Source organism: Pseudorca crassidens, chromosome 5 (genome assembly GCF_039906515.1).
Source record: "Pseudorca crassidens isolate mPseCra1 chromosome 5, mPseCra1.hap1, whole genome shotgun sequence".
Lineage (NCBI taxonomy): Eukaryota > Metazoa > Chordata > Mammalia > Artiodactyla > Delphinidae > Pseudorca > Pseudorca crassidens.
The window spans coordinates 83,278,549-83,301,141 of record NC_090300.1 but is presented as its reverse complement, the minus strand read 5'-3'; the positions used below and the strand labels follow the sequence as shown (position 1 = coordinate 83,301,141).

The 22,593-nt window shown below is 41.2% G+C and overlaps 1 long non-coding RNA gene across 3 annotated transcripts in view; it reads right to left on the bottom strand.

Moving 5' to 3' along the window:
• Nucleotides 1-4,610: 4,610 nt before the first annotated feature.
• Nucleotides 4,611-22,593, bottom strand: part of LOC137225162 (uncharacterized) — a 44,471-nt gene continuing 26,488 nt past the window's right edge. For 2 of the 3 annotated variants that reach the window (XR_010943711.1, XR_010943712.1), the window contains 2 exons: nt 13,786-13,836; nt 4,611-8,943 (listed from right to left, as the gene is read on the bottom strand). This is a non-coding gene — a long non-coding RNA (uncharacterized lncRNA). The remainder of the gene's footprint in view (nt 8,944-13,785; nt 13,837-22,593) is intronic. The other variant, XR_010943713.1, reaches the window with a different exon arrangement.

Genomic DNA, 22,593 nt, shown 5'->3' with positions numbered 1-22,593 from the left:
CTGTTTGTGTCATCTTTAATTTCTTTCATCAGTGTCTTATAGTTTTCTGCATACAGGTCTTTTGTCTCCTTAGGTAGGTTTATTCCTAGGTATTTTATTCTTTTTGTTGCAACGGTAAATGGGAGTGTTTCCTTAATTTCTCTTTCAGATTTTTCATCATTAGTATATAGGAATGCCAGAGATTTCTGTGCATTAATTTTGTATCCTACAACTTTACCAAATTCATTGATTAGCTCTAGTAGTTTTCTGGTAGCGTCTTTAGGATTCTCTATGTATAGCATCATGTCATCTGCAAACAGTGACAGCTTTACTTCTTCTTTCCGATTTGGATTCCTTTTATTTCTTTTTCTTCTTTGATTGCTGTGGCTAAAACTTGCAAAACTATGTTGAATAATAGTGGTGAGAATGGGCAACCTTGTCTTGTTCCTGATCTTAGAGGAAATGGTTTCAGTTTTTCACCATTGAGAATGATGTTGGCTGTGGGTTTGTCATATATGGTGTTTATTATGTTGAGGTAGGTTCCCTCTATGACTACTTTCTGGAGAGTTTTTATATAAATCGGTGTTGAATTTTTTCAAAAGCTTTTTCTGCATTTATGGAGATTATCATACGGTTTTTATCCTTCAGTTTGTTAATATAGTGTATCACATTGATTGATTTGCATATATTGAAGAATCCTTGCATTCCTGGGATAAACCCCACTTGATCATGGTGTATGATCCTTTTAATGTGATGTTGGATTCTGTTTGCTAGTATTTTGTTGAGGATTTTTGCATCTATGTTCATCAGAGATATTTGCCTGTAGGCTTATTTTTTTGTGACATCTTTGTCTTGTTTTGGAATCAGGATGATGGTGGCCTCGTAGAATGAGTTTGGGAGTGTTCCTCCCTCTGCTATATTTTGGGAGAGTTTGAGAAGGATAGGTGTTAGCTCTTCTCTATATGTTTCATAGAATTTGCCTGTGAATCCGTCTGGTCCTGGGCTTTTGTTTGTTGAAGATTTAAAATCACAGTTTCAATTTCAGTGCTTGTGATTGGTCTGTTTATATTTTCTATTTCTTCCTGGTTCAGTCTTGGAAGGTTGTGCTTTTCTAAGAATTTGTCCATTTCTTCCAGGTTGTCCATTTTATTGGCATATAGGTGCTTTTGGCAATCTCTCATGAAACTTTGTATTTCTGCAGGGTCAGTTGTTACTTCTTTTTCGTTTCTAATTCTGTTGATCTGAGTCTTCTCCCCTTTTTTCTTGATGAGTCTGGCTAATGGTTTATCAATTTTGTTTATCTTCTCAAAGAATCAGCTTTTAGTTTTACTGATATTTGCCATTGTTTCCTTCATTTCTTTTTCATTTATTTCTGATCTGATACTTATGATTTCTTTCCTTCTGATAACTTTGGGGTTTTTTTTTGTTTGTTTTTCTCTAATTGCTTTAGGTGTAGGGTTAGGTTGGTTGAGATTTTTCTTGTTTCTTGAGGTAGGACTGTATTGCTATTAACTTCCATCTTAAAACTGCTTTGCTGCATCCCATAGGTTTTGGGTCATCGTGTTTTCCTTGTCATTTGTTTCTAGGTATTTTTTGATTTCTTCAGTGATGTCTTGGTTATTTAGTAGTGTATTGTTTAGCCTCCATGTGTTTGTATTTTTTACAGATTTTTTTCCTGTAATTTATATCTAGTCTCATAGTGTTGTGGTCAGAAAAGATACTTGATATGATTTCAATTTTCTTAAATTTATCAAGGCTTGATTTCTGACCCAATATATGATCTATCCTGGAGAATGTTCCATGAGCACTTGAGAAGAAAGTGTATTCTGTTGTTTTTAGAGGGAATGTCCTATAAATATCAATTAAGTCCGTCTTGTTTAATGTGTCATTTAAAGCTTGTGTTCCCTTATTTATTTTCATTTTGGATGATCTGTCCATTGGTGAAAGTGGGGTGTTAAAGTCCCCTATATAATTGTGTTACTGTCGATTTCCCCTTTTATGGCTGTTAGTATTTGCCTTACGTATTAAGGTGCTCCTATGTTGGGTGCATAAATATTTACAACTGTTATATCTTCTTCTTAGATTGATCTCTTGATCATTATGTAATGTCCTTCCTTGTCTCTTGTAATAGGCTTTATTTTAAAGTCTGTTTTGTCTGATATGAGAATTGCTACACCAGCTTTCTTTTGATTTCCATTTGTATGGACTATCTTTTTCCATCCCTTCACTTTCAGTCTGTATGTGTCCCTAGGTCTGAAGTGGGTCTCTTGTAGATAGCATATGTATGGGTCTTGTTTTGTATCCATTCAGCCAGTCTATGTCTTTTGGTTGGAGAATTTATTCCATTTACATTTAAGGGAATTATTGATATGTATGTTCCTATTACCATTTTCTTAATTGTTTTGGGTTTGTTTTGTAGGTTTTTTCCTTCTCTTGTGTTTCCTGCCTAGAGAAGTTCCTGTAGCTTTTCTTGTAAAGCTGGTTTGGTGGTGCTGAATTCTCTTAACTTTTGCTTATCTGTAAAGGTTTTAATTTCTCCATCGAATCTGAATGAGATCCTTGCTGGGTAGAGTAATCTTGATTGTAGGTTTTTCCCTTTCATCACTTTAAATATGTCCTGCACTCCCTTCTGGCTTGCAGAGTTTCTGCTGAAAAATCAGCTGTCAACCTTATGGGGATTCCCTTGTATGTTATTTATTGCTTTTTCCTTGCTGTTTTTAATATTTTTTCTTTGTATTTAATATTTGATAGTTTGATTAATATGTGTCTCGGCGTGTTTCTCTTTGGGTTTATCCTGTATGGTACTCTCTGTGCTCCCTGGACTTGATTGACTATTACCTTTCCCATGTTAGGGAAGTTTTCGACTATAATCTCTTCAAATATTTTGTCAGACCCTTTCTTTTGTCTTCTTCTTCTGGGACCACTATAATTCGAATGGTGGTGTGTTTAATGTTGTCCCAGAGGTCTCTGAGACTGTCCGCAATTCTTTTCATTCTTTTTTCTTTATTCTGCTCCCTGGCACCAGTTTATCTTCCAGGTCACTTATCTGTTCTTCTGCCTCAGTTATTCTGTTATTGAATCCTTCTAGAGTATTTTTAATTTCAGTTATTGTGTTGTTCATCAGTTTGTTTGCTCTTTAGTTCTTCTAGATCCTTGTTAAATGTTTCTTGAATTTTCTCCATTCTGTTTCTGAGATTTTGGATCATCTTTACTATCATTACTCTGAATTCTTTTTCAGGTAGTTTGCCTATTTTGTCTTCATTTACTTGGTCTTGTAGGTTTTTACCTTGCTCCTTCATCTGTAACATATTTTTTTGTCATTTCATTTTTGTTTTTTTTTTTTTTGATGGGTGATGCTGTAATTCCTGTCTTACTGGTTGTTTGGCCTGAGGTGTCCAGCACTGGAGTTTGCAGGCAGTTAGATAGAGCTGGGTCCTGGTGCTGATATGAGGACCTCAGGGAGGCCTCACTCCAACTGATATTCCATGGGGTCTGAAGTTCTCTGTTAGTCCAGCAGTTTGGACTTGGAGCTCCCACCACAGGAGCATGGGCCTGACCTCCGGCCTGGGAACCAAGATCCTGCAAGCTTCATGGCATGGTTAAAAAAAAAGGATGAAAGAAAGAAAAAAAGGAGCAGTACAATATCAAAGAATAAAAAATACAATAAAATTAGAAAGATAAAGAATATATTAGGAAAAATAAAACTATAATTGAAACAACTGCAACCAGGTAAAATAAAACCACAGCAGAAAAAAGGAAAGAAAAAAAAAAGTGTGTGTGGGGCAACACACCAAAAGGAGAGATCACTAACAAAGTATAAAGAATAAAATAAAATTAGAAAAGTAAAAGATTTATTAGGAAAAATAAAAATATAAAAGAATCAACAAGGTAAAACAGAACCCCAGTTTAAAAGAGGAAAAAAAAAAAGCCTTGGGTGTGGAGGTGGAGTTTAGGTGGGGGGTGGAACTTAGGCAGAGGCGGGGTTTAGGGTGCGGTGGGACCTAGGCAGGTGGCGGGTTAAGTTTGAGCATGGCACGGGGCCTCTGCTTAGGACCTGCATGGAAGGGGAGAGACAGCACATGGAAAGAAGGGCCTCTGGAGTGTGGGGTTCCAGAGTTTGGATGTAGGGCCCTGAGTGAGGGTGTGTGGGTAGGGTTTAAGCCCAGCTTGTGGGAGGGGTTCTCTGAGTGTAGACGTGGGGCCCTGGGTGGGGGTGTAGGGGCGGGGCTTGTGCTCTGCGCAGCAGGAAGGAGGCTCCAAGGGCAGAGGATTAGGCCTGGGAGCCCAACAGCCTTCCCGGTGCCTAAGTGGACAGGTGAAGCACTCACCTCGTTCCCTTCTGTTCCTTCACGCTCCCTCCCACTGTCTCCTCCAGGGTGTACCCCATCCCCGCTGGACCCCGAACCGTGGGTGGGTCCCACTGGGTGTAGGAACTCCTTCCCTTCCCCAGCCACCACTCAGGGGTGCCGTCCCGGAGGTCCGGCCTTTACTTTTGCTCCCCTTTCCCTCCCTCCCACTCCTCCAGGACCCGTGCAGCTGGCAGGGGCCTAGGTGGGCAGAGGATCAGGCCCGCGATCTCAACAGGTTCCTGGGGGTCCAACTGTCTTGCCTTCTTTTGGATTATGAAAACATTTTTAATTATTCCATTTTTCTTCTTTATTCACATTTTAGTTACACATTCTTACAATAGTTCTTTTAGTGGTTACCCTAGAGATTACAATATGCCTTCTTGATGTATTACAGTCTACCTTAAGTAAGTACTTTTGATTTTACCACTTCCTAAATAAGGCAAGAAACTTTGCAACAGTTAAACTGCATTTATCACCTTCCCACAGTTTGAGCTATTGTTACCATTGTATTGTATTTTAGTTCTACAAATGGGGTTATTATTGTTTTGATGTAAACAGTCAACATTCTTGTACATTTAACCACAAATTTACCCTTTCCAGTGCTCTTCCACGCTAACATCTGATATCATTTTCCTTTAGCCTGAAGAACTTCATGATGTTTCTTTTGGTTTACAGCTGCTAGCATTGAATTCTCTCATGTTTTGTTTGTCTGGAAACATCTTTACTTAACCTTCATTTTAATTTTTACATCTGTATTGTGGCATAATTTACATGTAATAAAATTCACCTACATTTTAGATGTATAGTTTGATGCATTTTGGTAAATTGCATGCATACATGTACAGAGTCATGCAGCCAGCCCCCCACAATCCAGTTTCAGTACACTTCTTTCACTCACCGAAAGCTCCCTTCTGCCCTTTTGCAGTACATCCTTTCCCCCAGGGAACCACTGATGTGCTTCAGGTCATTATAGTTTTGCCTTTTCTAGAATTTCATACAAATGGAATCATATAGTATGTTATGACTTTTGTGACTAGGTTCTTTCATTTAGCATGACGCTTTTGAGATTCATCCATGCTGTTATGTGTATCAGTAGTTCATTCCTCTTAGTTGCTGAGTAATATTCTATTGCATAGATATACTATATTTTGATTACCCGTTCACTAGATGATGAACATTTGTATTATTACCATTTGTGGTTATTATGAATGCTTATGCTATATTCAAATACAAGTCTTGTGAGGACATATTTTTATTTTTCTTAGGTAAATATCTAGGAGTGAAATCGCTGGACCACATTGTACGTATATGTTTAACTTTAAAAAAAACTGCCAAACTGATTTTCCAAGTGGCTGTACCACTTTGCATTCTTGCTTATAACGTATGAGGATTCCAGTTTCTCCATATTCACCAAGGCTTCATATTGTCAGTGTTTTTAATTTCAGCTATCCTACTGGCTAAACTGTAGTTTTAATCTGCATTTTTCTAATGACTACAATTTGGGGCATCTTTTCATGGGCTTGTGGGCCAACAATATAGCTTCTTTGGTAAAATGTTTGCTCAAATCTTTTGTCCAATTTGTTTTTGTTGAGTCTTGAGGGTTATTTATATATTCTGAATACAAGTCCTTTATCAGATATTTTGTTTTGCAAATATTTTCTTTCTACCTGTGGTTCACCTATTCATTTTCTTAATGCTGTGTTTTGATATTAGTATGGTGGATTATACTGAATAATTTTGAAATATTGAACTAACATTGCATTGCCAGGATAAACTTCCTTGATTGTGGTGTTTTATTCTTTTTATATATTACTGGATTCAATTTGCTAATATCTTGTTGGAATATTTGTGTTTCTGTTTATATGGTATATTAGTCTACAGTTTTCTTTCCTAGTACTATCTTTGTCTGGTTTTGGTATCGGGGTAAAGCTGCTTTTATAAAGTAAGTTGGGAACTGTTCCCTCATCTTATATTTTCTGGAAGAAACTGTAGAAATAATGTTAGTTATTCTTTAAACATTTGGCAAATTCACCAGTGGAACCATCTGGGTTTAGAGCTTTCTTTTTTGAAAGATTTTAAACCATGAATTCAATCTCTTTAATATCTATTTAATCTTTAGTACATCTCATAGTTTGTAATTTTCAAGAAATCAGTCAATTTAATTGAAGTTGTTGAATTTTTGCGTGTAGAGTTGTTCTTCATAGTATTCCCTTAATATTCTTTTGATGTCTATAGGGTCTGTAGTCATATTCCTCTTTCATTCCTGATATTGGCAGTCCCTGCCTACTGCCACCCTCCCACATTCCCCTCATGCTCTCTCTCTCTCTTTCTCTCTGTCTGGCTAAAGATTTATCAAGTTTTATTGAGTTTTTTGTTTCACTGATATTTATCTATTGGTTTTCTGTTTTCAATTTCACTGATTTTTGCCCTTATCTTTATTTTTTCCATTCTTCTGCTGTTTGGGGTTGATTTAGCTCATCTTTTTAAAAGCTTCTCAAGGTGTAAGTTTAGATTGTTGATTTGAGAACTTTCTTCTTTGCCAATATAAGCATTTAATGCTATAAATCTCTCTCTAAGCAATGCTTTAATTGCATCCACAAATTTTGATGTGTTGTATTTTCATTTTTGTTCAGTTCTAGATGTTTTCTAATTTTTGCTTTAGAAAAGTATTTCAAATAATTCAAGAGGAGAAGAATACTCTCATATTTACCTATGTATTTGTTATTTTTGTTGCTCTCTCTTCATTTCTGATATCCCAAGTTTCCTTCCTCTGGTATAATTTTTCTTCAGTCTGAAGGACTTCCTTTAGCAATTATTTTTGGGCAGGTCTGCTGGCTCTTAGTTTTCCTTCATTGAGAATGTCTTTATTTCACCTTCCCTCCAGAAAGTATTTTTCCTGGATATAGAATTCTGGCTTGACAGTGTTTTTTCTTTCTTCACTTTAGGAATGTTGTTTCACTTCTTTCTGTCCTCCATAGTATCTAATAAGAATTCCAAGTTCTTATTAGAACAAGTTTAAGTTCAGTTCTTAAACTTGTATGCTGTTTGGAGTCAGCATGGGCATGGGCATATGCACTTGGAAGTGGGCCCAAGAATTCATAAGCAACTTTATGGGGTTGCTTTCCCAATCTCCTCCCTGTGGCAATCTCTTCAGTACTTTCTGGTTACCTGGAATTCTCCAACCAGAAAGCTGGAGCTTTTTATTGACTCTGTTGCACAGTTTTTGCAATTACACTGATGTCCAGGATCAACCAGCAGGAGGGCAGAGAGAAAACAAAAAGCAACAGGGGTCTGTCCCACACAGATGATCACAGCTCCTCTGATCAGAGACAAAGGTTCCCCTCCCTCAGCATTTTAGAATCCTGCAGGTCCAACCGTCACTACAGATGCTGCCACTGCCACTGCCACCATGGGATTTCTTAGGGGCTGGCGTGTCAGAGAATGGAGAAAAGAAAAAAGGCGGGTTTCCCCCACTCTCTCAGAGCATTAGGAGACTCTTCTCTGTTCTTTGAGCCAGAGCTAGAGGGATTCTCCTGGAGCTCCCTCTGTGCAGATGCCCAAATTCAGGTTTTATGCTGCTTATTGGAGCAAAAAGATGACAAACTCACTACCAGTTTGATGGTACTTCAAATTCTAGTCCTCTTCCCCAATCACCAACTACTATTTAATTTTCAGAGTCCTCAAAAATCTGCTCTATATATTATGTCCAGGTTTTTGTTTTATTTTTAGCTGCATCCATTGTGGAATACTCCATTGTACCTGGAATTGGAAAATTCTATCTTGTTTGAACCACTGAATTACTGTTGGGTCCCTGGTTACAGCAGCTAGGCCTATCCTAACTTACTGAGCCAATTCCACCATTCCTTTGTTCTTGCAATGCATCTACTCTGCAATCCTTTAACCTTGGATCAATCCTAAAATCCACCTATCTTCCCCCTACACCCAGAATGATGAGCTGGGCTGGAGAAAATTCATCCAACCATGTGGGCTGGTGGCCTTTCACTTGTTAAATATCTCTGCCCAGCTCTCTCCTGTTCTTCACAGAAATTACTGTTTGTCTTGGACCTTTATTGCTATCCTTTCACTCTCTCAGCAGATGTCTTTACCTCCTCTGTCTTAGAGAAAACTAGGTGGCTTCTTACTGCTCACCTATAGATGTGTCTTCCCTTCTGTTTTAAATAGGCATCCCTCTTTCCTGCCTCCTGTTGAAGGAGCTAATGCTTCTTATGCTCTGGATCCTATCTCCTCCTGCCTTCTCAATATTATCCATAAATTATTATCCCTCTTTCTTCCATCTTCCACTTGTCTTCTCCAAGGGCTCCTATACTTCAGCATATAATATAGAAAGTCTTTATCTTATCTCAAATATTGCAAACATCTCCTAATACTCCTTTTGCATTAGTCAGATTAATTAGATTGAGGTAATCTAACAGTGTTAACAATATTTGGATATCTGACGCTTAACACACACACAAATTATTTTTTTACTCATGCAGAGTTCAGTGTAGGTGTTCTTGGTTGGGTGGCTCTCCTGGGCACCTCTTCTCTGACTCAGGGATCCAGGTTCCTCCCATCTTGTGACACAACCATCTTCACAATGAGGCCTCCAGGGCTGCTGTGGAAGGGAAGACAGTATGAGGTAGATTCACTTAACCACCTTGGCTCAGAATGCCCTATACACTTTTACTCACATTCCTTTAGCCAGAGCGAGCCACAGGGTTCCACCTGGAAAGATCTAGGAAATGTTGACACTGGTGGAGCAAATGCTTCCCTGCATCATGAATATTCAGTAGTCAGCCAACTATTTCAGCTACACTCTTTATCTCTGATCTTACCGTATATCCATCCACACAGAATCATGGTCTTCTTACCACAGATCTGATGTCACTTCCACATTTAGCACCCAATTACTGCCGACTGCCAACTGAATGAAATCCAAACCTTTTATCAAGGTATTCAATACCATTTAGGATCTAGCCCTTCCAGCCCTGTCTCCTATAAGGTCTTGTCTTAGGCATTAGTGCCATCAAACTGCTTCTAATTCCCAGTTATTGGGAACAAAGTGCAATTACTGTTACTTGCCTCTTTACATTAGCACACACTCTTCCATCTTTCTGAAATGTCCTTCTTTGCTGTCTCTAGCAGGAAAATTTCTACCTCTCCTTCAAAACTTGTTATAAGCATCTTCCTCTGTGAACCTTTTGTAGCCTTCTTTTTTTTTTTTTTAATCTTATTTTGGCCTCGCCGCGGGGCATGTGAGGTCTTAGCTCCCCCCACCCCCATCCCCGACCAGGGATCAGGCCTGTGCCCCTGCAGTGGAAGCGCAGAGCCTTAACCACTGGACCACCAGGGAAGTCCCTGTAGCCCTCTGTTTTTTTTTTTTTTTTTTAGCCCTCTGTTTTAAGTAGAGTTGATCATTTAGTTCATTTGTGCCACAACTGAGCATCAGCAAACCTCCATGTAGTACCCATTTCACTGAGTTGAACTCGTATTTTTACTTACCTGTCTCGCTTCTTTTAAACTATGAGCTCCTTGCGAACTGGGACCATGACTTACTATCTTAGTATCTCCAGCGCCTAATACAGTGTCTGCCACATGATGGATGTTTAACAAATGTTTCATGTAATGCATAATTAAATGAATGAATAAATGATGTACAATTTAAAATATTTCTTACACTTAAATTTCAGTTTAGTGTTCATTCAATATTTAAAAGTTCTTGGAGAAAGCTATGAACTTGTGCTATATTTACTGTATCTTCTTTTAATGAAGAAGAATGGCTGGCATTAAATTAAAGCCTTACAGATATACACTAACATAAATTCTTGATTTGGTGAGGGAAGCTTCTTCACACTCAATCAAAAAAGTTAATGAAAGTAATGCAAAAATGAGCTGAAGCTACAAGGAGGTTACAGTGACTGATTCTTACTGATGCAGAAATAATACTGAACGTTTCAATTCTGGGAAGTCAAAGAGCACGGAGAACACTGATAAGACTGAGAGGATTTGGGTGATTGATATGAAAAGTGTGAGGAAACAATTATTTCAGTCTGTAATATAATCATGAGAGGTGGGTGGGGCACAAGCATACTTTCCTGAAATTTTCCCTTCTGAACCATGAAAAAACAACTAAATTATAGTTAATATACATTTTGAATTAACTGTATTTCATTAATAATTCTTCAAAAACCATTGTTCAGGGGCTTCCCTGGTGGCGCAGTGGTTGAGAGTCCGCCTGCCGATGCAGGGGACACGGGTTCGTGCCCCGGCCCGGGAAGATCCCACATGCTGCGGAGAGGCTAGGCCCGTGAGCCATGGCCGCTGAGCCGGTGAGCCATGGCCGCTGAGCCTGCGCGTCCGGAGCCTGCGCGTCTGGGGCCTGTGCTCCGCAACGGGAGAGGCCACAACAGTGAGAGGCCCGCGTACCGCAAAAAAAACAACAAACAAACAAACAAACAAAAACATTGTTCATCTATGTTATATATACTATCTCTTAATTACCTAGACTGTTCAGTTAATTAGCTCATCATTCCATCTCTGACCAGTCTATATGAGTGGAGTCACTGTACCTTAGAAAACAATAAATAACAAACAAAACCCCCCAAAACCAAATATCCTGATGCCCATGTTATCTATTCTGAACCGTAATCAGTTATCGCCATAATTCAGGTGGTCTCCAGTTTGATCTGTGCTGAAACTTTGCCACCCGGGGGGGTGGAGGGGAGTCAGTGGGGAGCTGGAGTGAGGCAGGAATATTCTCTATCAAATTGAGTTGAGAATCAGGAGAACTGTCCTAGCTATAGGACTGGTGCAGAGCAGGAAAGAAGACTGAGACAGACTCCGTCCTCATTTCTGACATCAGTTTTGGCAGAATATGGAAGCAACAGTGGGAGGTCTCCCTCTCCATGAATTTGGAGATCAGGGACATAAGGTCACCTTCTGAGTTGAACTAGTAAAATTCACAATGGATGTGGTTAGTCACCTGTGGGAGTAAAGCAAGAGACTGTCTGAAATGTGTGGCTCTCAGGAAACTTCAATCAAGGGAGGCAATCCAGATGTAATCAGAGGAAGGCAGGTCCAGAATGTGAATGTCATTTCGTAGAAGATATTTAATCAATTGAATTGTACCATGCCTGGGGGAAGACTGTGTGAAGGTGGGTGAGGGTGTGGGCAGAGGGGAAGTGGTCACCTTGGACTACAGGAAATAAAAACCCAAGGCATCCTAACTCGGCAGTGCACACCCAAGCCCTATGCCAAGGAGAGACCCTGCCTTTTGTGGTTGCTATGGGACAGGAGCGCCTCTTCTTATCTCTCTTCAGTATCCTGTGTTCATTCTGATCCTGGGACTGGCTGCCCTGGGCAGTGGACATAAGTTTTTCAGTCCCTGGGAAGAAATGTCTCCCACTGTAAACTTGTACTATGGCTATGAGTAACTTCATGGATTTGAGTAATTCAAGTGACCCTGGATTCTGAAAACTTCTGAAAACCTGATGAGAGTAAACACTGGAATTTGGAAGGTGGTTAGTTCCTCAAGGGGATGCTACCCATGAGACCTCCTGAGGTAGCTACAGTCTTCTTCCAGGAATGCACCGACCTCCTCTTCAGTCCTTTTCTACCTTCCATGGACAGTACCACAGTATACACTTAGGTCAAGGGTTCTCAACCCCATCAGATCCAATGACCTATTTTTAAGTGAATGTTTTGTTAGGTCCCATTTATTATTCTGAAAAGAAATTCACAAGTTGTAAACCTTCTGTACACATTTCTAAAAGTCAATACAATGTCCTAACTATAAAGACAAAGGAAAATTACTGGTAGAAGAGGAATAATTTATAATTAAATAATATGTACTGGAGTATATTAATATTTAGGGATGACTAACTAGCAGGCAGAATGAAGCAGTTGCTTTGAGATTTGAGTGAACGACAGAGACAAATGGAGACAGAGACATGTGTGCGGACAACTCAAATTACAAAAGCAAATTGCTGGCAGCGAAGTGCTTTTCTGAAATTGTGACTACTGTTGGTAAAGTTCTGAACAAATACAGTGCAATCTTCTCTTCCTTTAAAAATGCCTAGGAGGTGTTTGCAGAAAAGTCAGTGTATATTAAAATATGCAGAAGTAACTTGTATTTCCAAGTAAAATGGGATTGAGTTTCACAGCCAGATAATTATAAACAGGTTTTTCCGCACAAATGTCCAGTGTGACTTTTGAAGGTTGCACAGGACACACCACACTTGTTGGTGTACTGCCCATGCTGCACATGATCAAATAGCCAGCATCCTTGGTTCCTCTCCATAAACGTCACTAGTGCCTCTCCTAATAATTGTGACAATCAAAAATGCCCCCTGGAGTTTCCAATATATCTCCTAGGGGGTCGTAACACTCCTATTGAGAGACACTGACTTAAGTGAACAGGAATCAATATGAGGGTCCAATAAGGCAAATGTGCCTTCCTATGGCACAGTCATTCCATGAGCTGGCATCACAGATCACCCCATGGTGGAAAGAAGGGACAAGGGTGGATGAAAGTTGGGTAGAGTACCTAGTGCTAGAGGAAGAAGCAGAAATCCAGGCAGAACAATAAGTCAGAATTTACGAGGGGAAACAGGGATAACAGTTCACCTCTGGGACTTGGGCCAACATACAGAGAAAGGCCAACATAGAGAGAACTGTGGCTCTGGGGCCACAAGGGCACCCAGGTTTATTCTTGGTGCCAGATATCGCAGATCTAGCTGAAAGGGAAGAATTTAGGTCAACGTAGGAGCCCAAAAGTAGTGACTTGGTTCCTAAAATGTGGGTCTGGGAATGTGACATTTCCAAACTCCCTATGCATAGCCTCAGCCAGAAATGACTCAACGTCAGGCATGGGCTTAAGTCTTCTCAGATAGTAGCAGCTGAGAAGAAAGCAAAGGGAGGAGAGACCAACAGCCACAGTTTCTCAATGCCACGTGATTGAAGAGGGTATGTCTACACAACTTTTGATTTTCTTACATTAGAGTATTTTTTTGTCCTCTCTTAAACACATATGAATCAACCCATTCTTCAAACAAAAATATATGTTCAAGAGAACAAGATTTGGGCATTCACAAACCATTTCTCATGCCGCCCCTACGTCATCTATCTGTTGCTTTGCTGTGGGTGGACATGAAACAGCTGCCTGGAACTCAGATTTGGAGTCATTTCCAAAAGTGGGGTCATAAAGGTGTGGACATAAATCGCAGCAACGCTTATACTGAATACCACAGTTTACAAGGGTAAGTACATAACTTTGCCTGGAGCCCAGACCAAGGCCAGCCCTACAACCCATGCTTTGTGACTCAGGAGCAAAACAACACTCACACAAACCAGATATTCCCCAAAGACCATCTCAACAGGATGATGCCTCATCTCCCATGACTGTTCCCAAGGTCCCATCCAAGACCATTATCTAATCTCTGCTCAGGACTCAAATTACCTAATGTTTTTACTTCATTGGATTGAGCAGGCTCCTTTGTGCATATAGTTCCTGAAAAAAAAAAAAAAGATGTTCTCATTTCAGTTACCTCCCTTTCAGAGGTCTTATTACTTCATCTGTCCCACGTTCATTATAGTGGATGGTCATGAGAACAAGTTCAGCTGTATTGGAATGTATTAGCAAAATTGAGTCTTAAAAAGAAAGAGAGAGAGAAATAAAAGCATTCTGTGCATGAAAGGAATTTTCCATTTCAGCCTGTAAATCGAGGGAAGAGACTAAATAAATTATCTGCTATTACAAAATATTCAATTATCTGCTATTATAAAATATTCAGCAATATATTTTTTTCTTCCAGAAGCTTCAATCCAATCATGGTTAAGGTATTGCTGAATTACATTGCTGTAATTTGCTGAATTGAGGTCCCATTTCATTGTGCTGACCTCTCACTTGTTCTCTGATACCTTCCATCCCTCCACTCTTTCCCACTCTCTCCTGATGCCTCCTATTTCCATATATACACCACCCTCCAAGCCTATCTCTGACCCTAGCTTTTGAGCACGTGCCTGGGTAGATTTGAGGGCCGATTACCTTCTGGTTGTTCCCTTGGTGCCACTGACCAAGGATTTGATTATCTGGTAGTTTAAGATCTGAGATGCCACCAGAAGTAACTCCGGACAAGGCACTCTATGAAAAGGAAGAACATCTGCATGTATGTACTAATATATTTCTCTGTGCTTTTTCCTATATGAATGTGTCCTTAGGATTTTCTTCCTGTATGTATTAAATTTAAAAACCTAAATCCAGCATGTATATGTATTGTGGATTCACTTTGCTGTACAGTAGAAACTAACACAATATTGTAAAGCAACTATATTCCAATAAAAATTTAAAAAAAAATAAAAACCTAAATCCAGATCCACTTCCCTATTCAGAAAGCTTTAATGGTTCCCTGCTGCCCACAAAAATCAAGATCCTCTGTGATTTTCCCCCAACACACCTTTTCAACAAATCAATTCCTTTAGCCACAAAGAAAGAAGCTGTATAAAGCAGTGGCTGGATGTATAGCCTTTGGGCTCAAATCCCAGCTCAGTCACTTAACAGTTTGTATCCTCAGGTGAGTTACTTAAACCTCTCTACACTTCAGTTTCCTCAACTGTAAAAGTGGCTTAATAACAGAAATAGTTTGAATTACATGAGAATCAAGAGAATTAATAAATGTTAGTTGCTGAGAACAATGTCTGATACATGATAAGCATCATCTACTATTATGATTATTATTACTCACTACCCTCAATACATTTGTATTTTTCTATTTTTGTACCTTTTCTTACAGTTGCTAATTTCTGAAATGCTCATCCCTTCTCTCCACTTCCCATCCTTTAAAGTCCTGATCAGATTTTTCCTTTTCCACAGACTTCCCTGGCCTGTGCAGTTCATGGTGTTCTTTTGTGCACCAATACACAAATTATCTATTCCAATAGTGTTGCAAACGGTCATTTGTTGCTTCATTGCACTTCTTGTATTGCTGCCTTATAATATAATCCAAATATAATTTCACCTGGTCTCCCCGAGTTGGCCTGTGAGTCCTTTGAAGGCAAGGACTCAGACCAGTTTTTGTATAGAGCTCAGCACCTGATAGATTGCCTTCCCAGTTATAGCTGAATAAATATCTGTTTGTCTGACTTGATTGATCCGCAGATTGAATACAAGTTTGCTGGATGCTTTCAGAAGTGGTGGGCTAAAGGGAGTGCAGAAGAGTTGGAACCTTAGGTATTCACTTGCAGAACATTTATGAAGTGTCTGTGCAAGGCTCTCCACTTCCACCTTGCACCTGACAGGGTTTCACACCTACCGCTAGGAGGCACCAGGACTGATTAGTGGATAAGATCAGGTGCTCTGTTTGGCCAGAGGGTGCAGGCTTGGTAACCAGAAAGGCTTTTAGAATAGCAATTTGGGGGGATGCAGGGAGACAGAGACAGAGTTCCCAGTCCTGGCTGTAACATCAAGTCTCCTGAAGAGCAGCTGCTTCTGCAAAGAAGTTTTGCACATTCAGATCTTCCTTGCTTGGTTGTTCAGAGTTGCCCCTGGCTGGAGACTTCTGGTGTGTAAAAGGGCCAGGGTCAGGTAAGCTAGGAGAAGAACTAGCAAGGCATGGTACTCGGTCAAGACTTCCGGGTTCTATTCCAGGTTGTTTCACTAACTTCCTGGGTGGCCTTGGACACTTATATCATCACCATACTCTTAAGTTCCCTCATCCGTCAATGAGGGTGTCGGATGAACATGTAATCTCTAGCGTGCATGTTATCTCTAATATTCTATCACCTTAGGAGTCTTCTCATAGTGGAGTCATTGGTAGCTACCAGGGGAGAGACAGAGACCTCCTTCAGCTGGAATTAAGATTCTTCTGGCCAGTGGAGCTCAACTCTGTGAACCCCTAGGGTATGGGATGGTCTTATTTATTGGGAGTGGCCCTGCTTGCAACAGTCTTGGAATCCTTCTCCTTCTCCACCAAATCTGGGAAAGTAAGGACTTGGGATATAGGATAATGAAGAGATGTCAGGGTAATAATGGGGCAAAGGTCTTAAGTTGGGGCCATCCCTGTTTATCACGTCGATTGTCTTCACCTATAGATTATCACTGAGTGTTCCCTCCTTGTGGTCCTGACAAAAGGACTGAAGTCACAGTCACTGATGAGGGTAGGGGTCTAGGGACATGAAGCAAGACTGCACTGAGGTTAGGTACCAAGTGTGCACAGGTGGTCAGAGAACCCACACAGGCCCTGGGCTCAGCCCTATTGGTTCATTCCCCAGACCCGCCCATCCCTCCTGCTGGCAGAAGGCACTCTCTCCTTCCAGTCACCCAGATGTCAGTGGCAGCTTTCCTCAGATGCTCTGGCTGCTCCTGCCTCAGCACTCCTTTTCCTCTCAGCTTTAGCTCAGAGCAGACCCTCCCAAAGTAATTCACCTCTACTCCTCAGCTAAGGCAGCCAGTAGGCCTTCTTTACTTACATCAGGCTCCTGAGGCATGAGATCACTGAGGCCATGTCTCTTTGTACCTATGAGCCCATCTTGTGCCTGGAAAATCATGCTGAGGGGAAGGATGTTGCTGTTGCCATCAGGGGAAATTGTGCTGTATTCTAGGACTTGGGGAATAGTCTGGCAATCAGATTACTGTCTAGGGCAGAACTAGTACAAGGATAATAGTTCTTTTGGGACAAGTGGTCAAATGTGGAAACATACATCTGTCCCATTCATGTATTTCACATTCTTACTTTGTTTTTCCTCTCCTGGCAATGCAACAGCCTCTGCTAGGTGCTTGGCTCTGTGACACTTGCTGGAGGGGTGCTGGAGGGGTATAGGAGGGAAGAGAAAACACATGGCCTGAACCTCCAAGGAGTCTGCAATCTAGTCAGAGAAACAAGGCGTTCACACATTTGCAGGAGTTCATAGGGTGGTTGAGAGTAAGGGGATTTTACCTGGGGTCCATGTTGAGCTTAAGCATCTAAGAATCCCAAGTTCATTTTTCTAGATAGATGATCCATAATTATCCAATTTCAAAAGCACACTAGACCCTCTCCGACAAAAGATGAAGAACTGAGCTCAGGTTAGCAGACCAGGGCTGGAGTCCTGGCTTTCCACTTTTTGTCTGTGTAATAACACATTATCTAACCTCCTTGATCCTCAGTTTCTTAATCTCTAAAATAGGGAGAATAATTTCTGTCCTACCTATCTCGTAGCATGGTTGTGAGGATCAAATGAGGCAAGCATGTGAAAGTGCTTTATAAATCATAAAGCACCATACAGGTAAAAGGTATCGTTAATATTTAAAACCAAAACACAAGGCCATACAGAATGAGAGAACATAGAGTTTATGGGAACCTAAGAGATGTTTGCACAAATATTTTCCTCTTGCAGATAATGAAATCAGACCCAGAGTGGATATGTGGCCCAGGGACAAAGAGCTAATCTGGGACACAGCCAAGACCAGAGGACAGCCTCCTCAGGGCCCTGCCCTGGAACCGCAGGGGGAGCCAGGCAGCCAGCGTTCAGCAGCGCTCTCTGTGTCTGTGCTCCTGGGGGCCCCGTTTGCTGCAGGCTGGGCTTCCAGCTCCCTCAGCCACATGGACAACACTATGGGGCTAATCATGGATTTATTCACCTCCTCACTCTACTCTGCTCCAACCCGTTTCCATCCCTTACCATGCAGCCAACCCCTATAAAAATGGTTTCCAAGACGAATCTGTGTTTCCTCTTACATCACCACCAAATAACTTCTGCCTCTCTGGAAGAGACCCAGAGATAAGGTGAGGTCACCTTATGTGCAAAAGTGAGAGGCCTGGTAGCCAATCCAAATATTGCAGACAGAAGTTTTGTGAGCAAGGACTCTCTGAACAACCATTTGCCAAGATGGCTCACATCTTTGCAGGCAAAGATTTAGGCACAAGTTTTGAAACAAATAACCCAGGGGTGGCTTGATAGAAGGGGCCCTGGCATGTTGGTGAAAGGTGGGCCAGTGGGAACCGTGGGCCTTGTATCTGTCTGTTTCTTTCCAGATGCTGCTAAAGGCCTCTAATGTTACATGAGTTCTTTTCTCTCCCAATCTAGAAGAGAATCTGGGGAGCCAAGTTCTCCAGGTCATGCCCGTGTCTATGCCGGGTGTCACCTGCAGCCCTGCAGAACACAAGGCTGCTTCTTTCAACAAAGGCCTCTGGAGGAGGGTGCCCAGCCAAATTCTGTAACCCATTCTAGTGTTTAACTATTGTCACATCTTCAAAAGTGGGCCTTACAATGACCTTAAGATACCACCCTGGCAGTTTATTTCCTCTGGTTCATACTGATTAAAAGTGGAGAACAGCCACTCACCAAGTTTTCCACTTAAAAGCATGCTTTTATATCATAGAGTGTTCTGCCTATGTTTTCCTCTAAGAGTTTGATAGTTTCTGGCCTTACATTTAGGTCTTTAATCCATTTTGAGTTTATTTTTGTGTATGGTGTTAGGAAGTGCTCAGAATGGGAGAAAATACTTGCAAATGAAGCAACTGACAAAGGATTCATCTCCAAAATTTATAAGCAGCTCATGCAGCTCAATAACAAAAAAACAAACAACCCAATCCAAAAATGGGCAGAAGACTTAAATAGACATTTCTCCAAAGAAGATATACAGACTGCCAACAAACACATGAAAGAATGCTCAACATCATTAATCATTAGAGAAATGCAAATCAAAACTACAATGAGATACCATCTCACACCAGTCAGAATGGCCATCATCAAAAAATCTAGAAACAATAAATGCTGGAGAGGGTGTGGAGAAAAGGGAACCCTCTTGCACTGCTGGTGGGAATGTGAATTGGTACAGCCACTGTGGAGAACAGTATGGAGGTTCCTTAAAAAAGTATAAATAGAACTACCATATGACCCAGCAATCCCACTACTGGGCATATACCCTGAGAAAACCATAATTCAAAAAGAGTCATGTACCAAAATGTTCATTGCAGCTCTATTTACAATAGCCCGGAGATGGAAACAACCTAAGTGCCCATCAACATATGAATGGATAAAGAAGATGTGGCACATATATACAATGGAATATTACTCAACCATAAAAAGAAATGAAATTGAGCTATTTGTAATGAGGTGGATAGACCTAGAGTCTGTCATACAGAGTGAAGTAAGTCAGAAAGAGAAAGACAAATACCGCATGCTAATACATGTATATGGAATTTAAGAAAAAAAAATGTCATGAAGAACCTAGGGGTAAGACAGGAATAAAGACACAGACCTACTAGAGAATGGACTTGAGGATATGGGGAGGGGGAAGGGTGAGCTGTGACAAAGCGAGAGAGAGGCATGGACATATATACACTACCAAATGTAAGGTAGATAGCTAGTGGGAAGCAGCTGCATAGCACAGGGAGATCAGCTCGGTGCTTTGTGACCGCCTGGAGGGGTGGGATAGGGAGAGTGGGAGGGAGGGAAGAGATATGGGAACATATGTATATGTATAACTGATTCACTTTGTTATACAGCAGAAACTAACACACCATTGTAAAGCAATTATACTCCAATAAAGATGTAAAAAAAAAAAGCATGCTTTTAAATACTTGATCATAATGCGCCCCCCTTAACCTACACTTATCTAGACCTAATAATTTAAAAAACATTTTATGCGCTAACTAACTTGATTATAATTTTCTTCGACTGTTCTATAATCCCTGATATCTGACCCCCAGCTCTTCAATTCCACCCCCTACAAAAACAAACAAAAAAAACTCCCCCTCCTCCCCTAGAAAGGAGAGGGCTCTCCTCTCCTTTCTAGGCACCCACCTCTCTTCCCTTCCTAAGAACCTTTCCATCTTCAATTCACTAACATTTGAACAGCTGCACAAGCACAAAGTGTTTAATTTGGGAACAGTGTCTGTGGGAAGGAATGCTTTGTAAGTTCCAAACTAATGCAAAAGCTTAATTTAGAAAGTCATATAACAACTCTTTTGGCTCTGGAAGTCACAGAGATTATGGATCGCACTGCAGAGGCAACCTGCCTGATGATGTTAGCACTTTGCAGCACTGGGTTTTTCTGCAGCAGTTTCATTTTTATTCCTATTCAGAGACATAGTGCGTCAGTCCAATTGAAGCATTCACTTTCTAAGGACAGGGCCTATGTCTTGTTCAGCCTCTCTGTGTGGTCAGGGCCCAGCAAGGGCAAGCAAGTCGTCATTGCCTTTAAATGTTGGATTGTATTGCCTGTCTGCCCCCCTACTGCCTACTTTGGTCTTCAACTTGGTCCAAACAGGCTCTGGAACTAGGAAATGATAATGGTTACCAAGTATTGAGCAGGGCAGGAAGATCAGATCATACCACCACTACCTTCCTTGGCTACAGGAGGCTGAAAGAAAGTTAAAGTGCTAAGATTAAAGAGTCTCATGTCCTACCTGATCTCATGGTAGAATCTGCCTCTCAGGGATACACATAATTAGGGTCTGAAAAATAATGAGAACCTGGATAGGACAGGATAAATCTGGACATAGGATGGGTCCTGGGAGACTCATCCTAATGAGGGTGTAAGCACGAAATGTAGAAATGAGGAGGATACTTCACCACCACCACCACAGTAGTCACAGTACCTGGGGCTGGAACTGAGACAGTGCCTGCTGAGTGGCATTGCCCAGAGCCATCTGTATACAGTCCATGCTCAGGACCCTCATTTGGCCTCTGTGGGGTCCAGGCAAAGCATCCTTTTGTAAGATGCTAGGGGTGCTTCTTGACTGTCATGGGATATTCTGGAAACTTAAAACACATACTCAGTTGCATTTCTTGAGTCCTCAGTGCCCAAAACGCCAGAAAAAGAATTTAAACTTTGTCCCCCAAAGGGGTCAGATATATACAGACTGTGTGATAAGCTAGAGGTCCCCTGGTGTCAGTCTGGAGAAAAAGAAAGACAATGAGTAAGATCCCCGAGAGAAAGTCACCATGAGCAAAGATACTCTGGCAGAGTAGACCAGGTCCAGCTGGAGCACCTGATATTGGAGGACAAGAGGTTTCAGGTAGAGCGCAAGGCTGAGCTCCTCACCAGTTTCTCACCTGGAGCCCCTCGACCCCAAATCCCAAGAGTTCCAGTGTGCTCTGGGCTGGGTCTTACTTAAGAAGCAAAAAACTGTGTCACTAGAGGTACAACTATTCTGGACCTGAAACACCTTGTTGGACTGGTCAGAGAGGGAGATGACCCTTGGAGGTCAATGGTTTGGGGGAGGTGGGCAGCAGCTTGGCAACAGCAAATGGACAACAGAGAATTATAGGATGGCAAGGGCAGCAGGCCTAGAGACAAACACAGGAGAATATACACAGAAGACATGACTGAACTGTAAGTGCTGGCAGGATTAGCCACTTTTGCTGTGTAGCATATTTTAAATTTTATTCAAAGTGTTAGTTTTTGCCAGATCTTAAAATCTTTCAGAGCTCAGTCTGCAGTAGTTTCATCTCCATTTATTTTTCATTAACATTTACTAGTGGGCCTAGAATGATAGAGAAAAAACAAGAAAGAAGCATAGGCAGAAACACATATTCAGAGGAAATGGGAATTACAGAAGGAGATACACACAAAGAGATACTGAGAGAGTTTGAGACAAGGGATTAGAAATAGAGGAGGACAGAGAGAAAGCAGTTTGGGAGGGAGAAAAAAGAGGGAGAGATCTATTAAGATTCCAGGACCCAGCCAGTGTTCTGTGAGAAGCTAGCTGGATCCCCTAGGATGAAAATCAGGCCGTCTTGGATTGAGCGTCCCAGGATTAAGAACCCAAGAGAAACCACAAAGGTTCACTGTTTTGTTTATCGGGAGGTTTTGGCTCCTGGCAACCTGGGCGCTGGCATTCTGACACACTGCCCGAGCTCCCCCTGCTGGCGGCTCTGCAAAATCTCACCATCCGGCTCCAAAGTGGAATAGCATTACGTAAGTCTTTTCGAGGTTTGCCTGCCATTTTGTCTTTTTTTTTTTACCTTTTTAATACATTTTTTTTTTTTTAATTTAAAAAATTTCTCAAGTTCTTGGTTCTCCAAAGTCTGCAGTCTAATGCTGGGGTTTGAATTCCCTAACTGACTGCTACCGTCCTAACACCCAGTGAGGGCAGTCCTGGGAGACCCTTACTAACAAGGGTGCAAGCGGGAGGCTGGCTGAGCAAACATTTATCGAACCCGTGCTACATACAAAGTGCTGTGGAAAGGCCTGAAGGGAGTTCATTTGGCCGTTAGCCTTCTCGCCTCAAAAGTGACTGCTAGAATTAAACTGGCCTTCTGGGCTTGGGGGTGAGGGCAC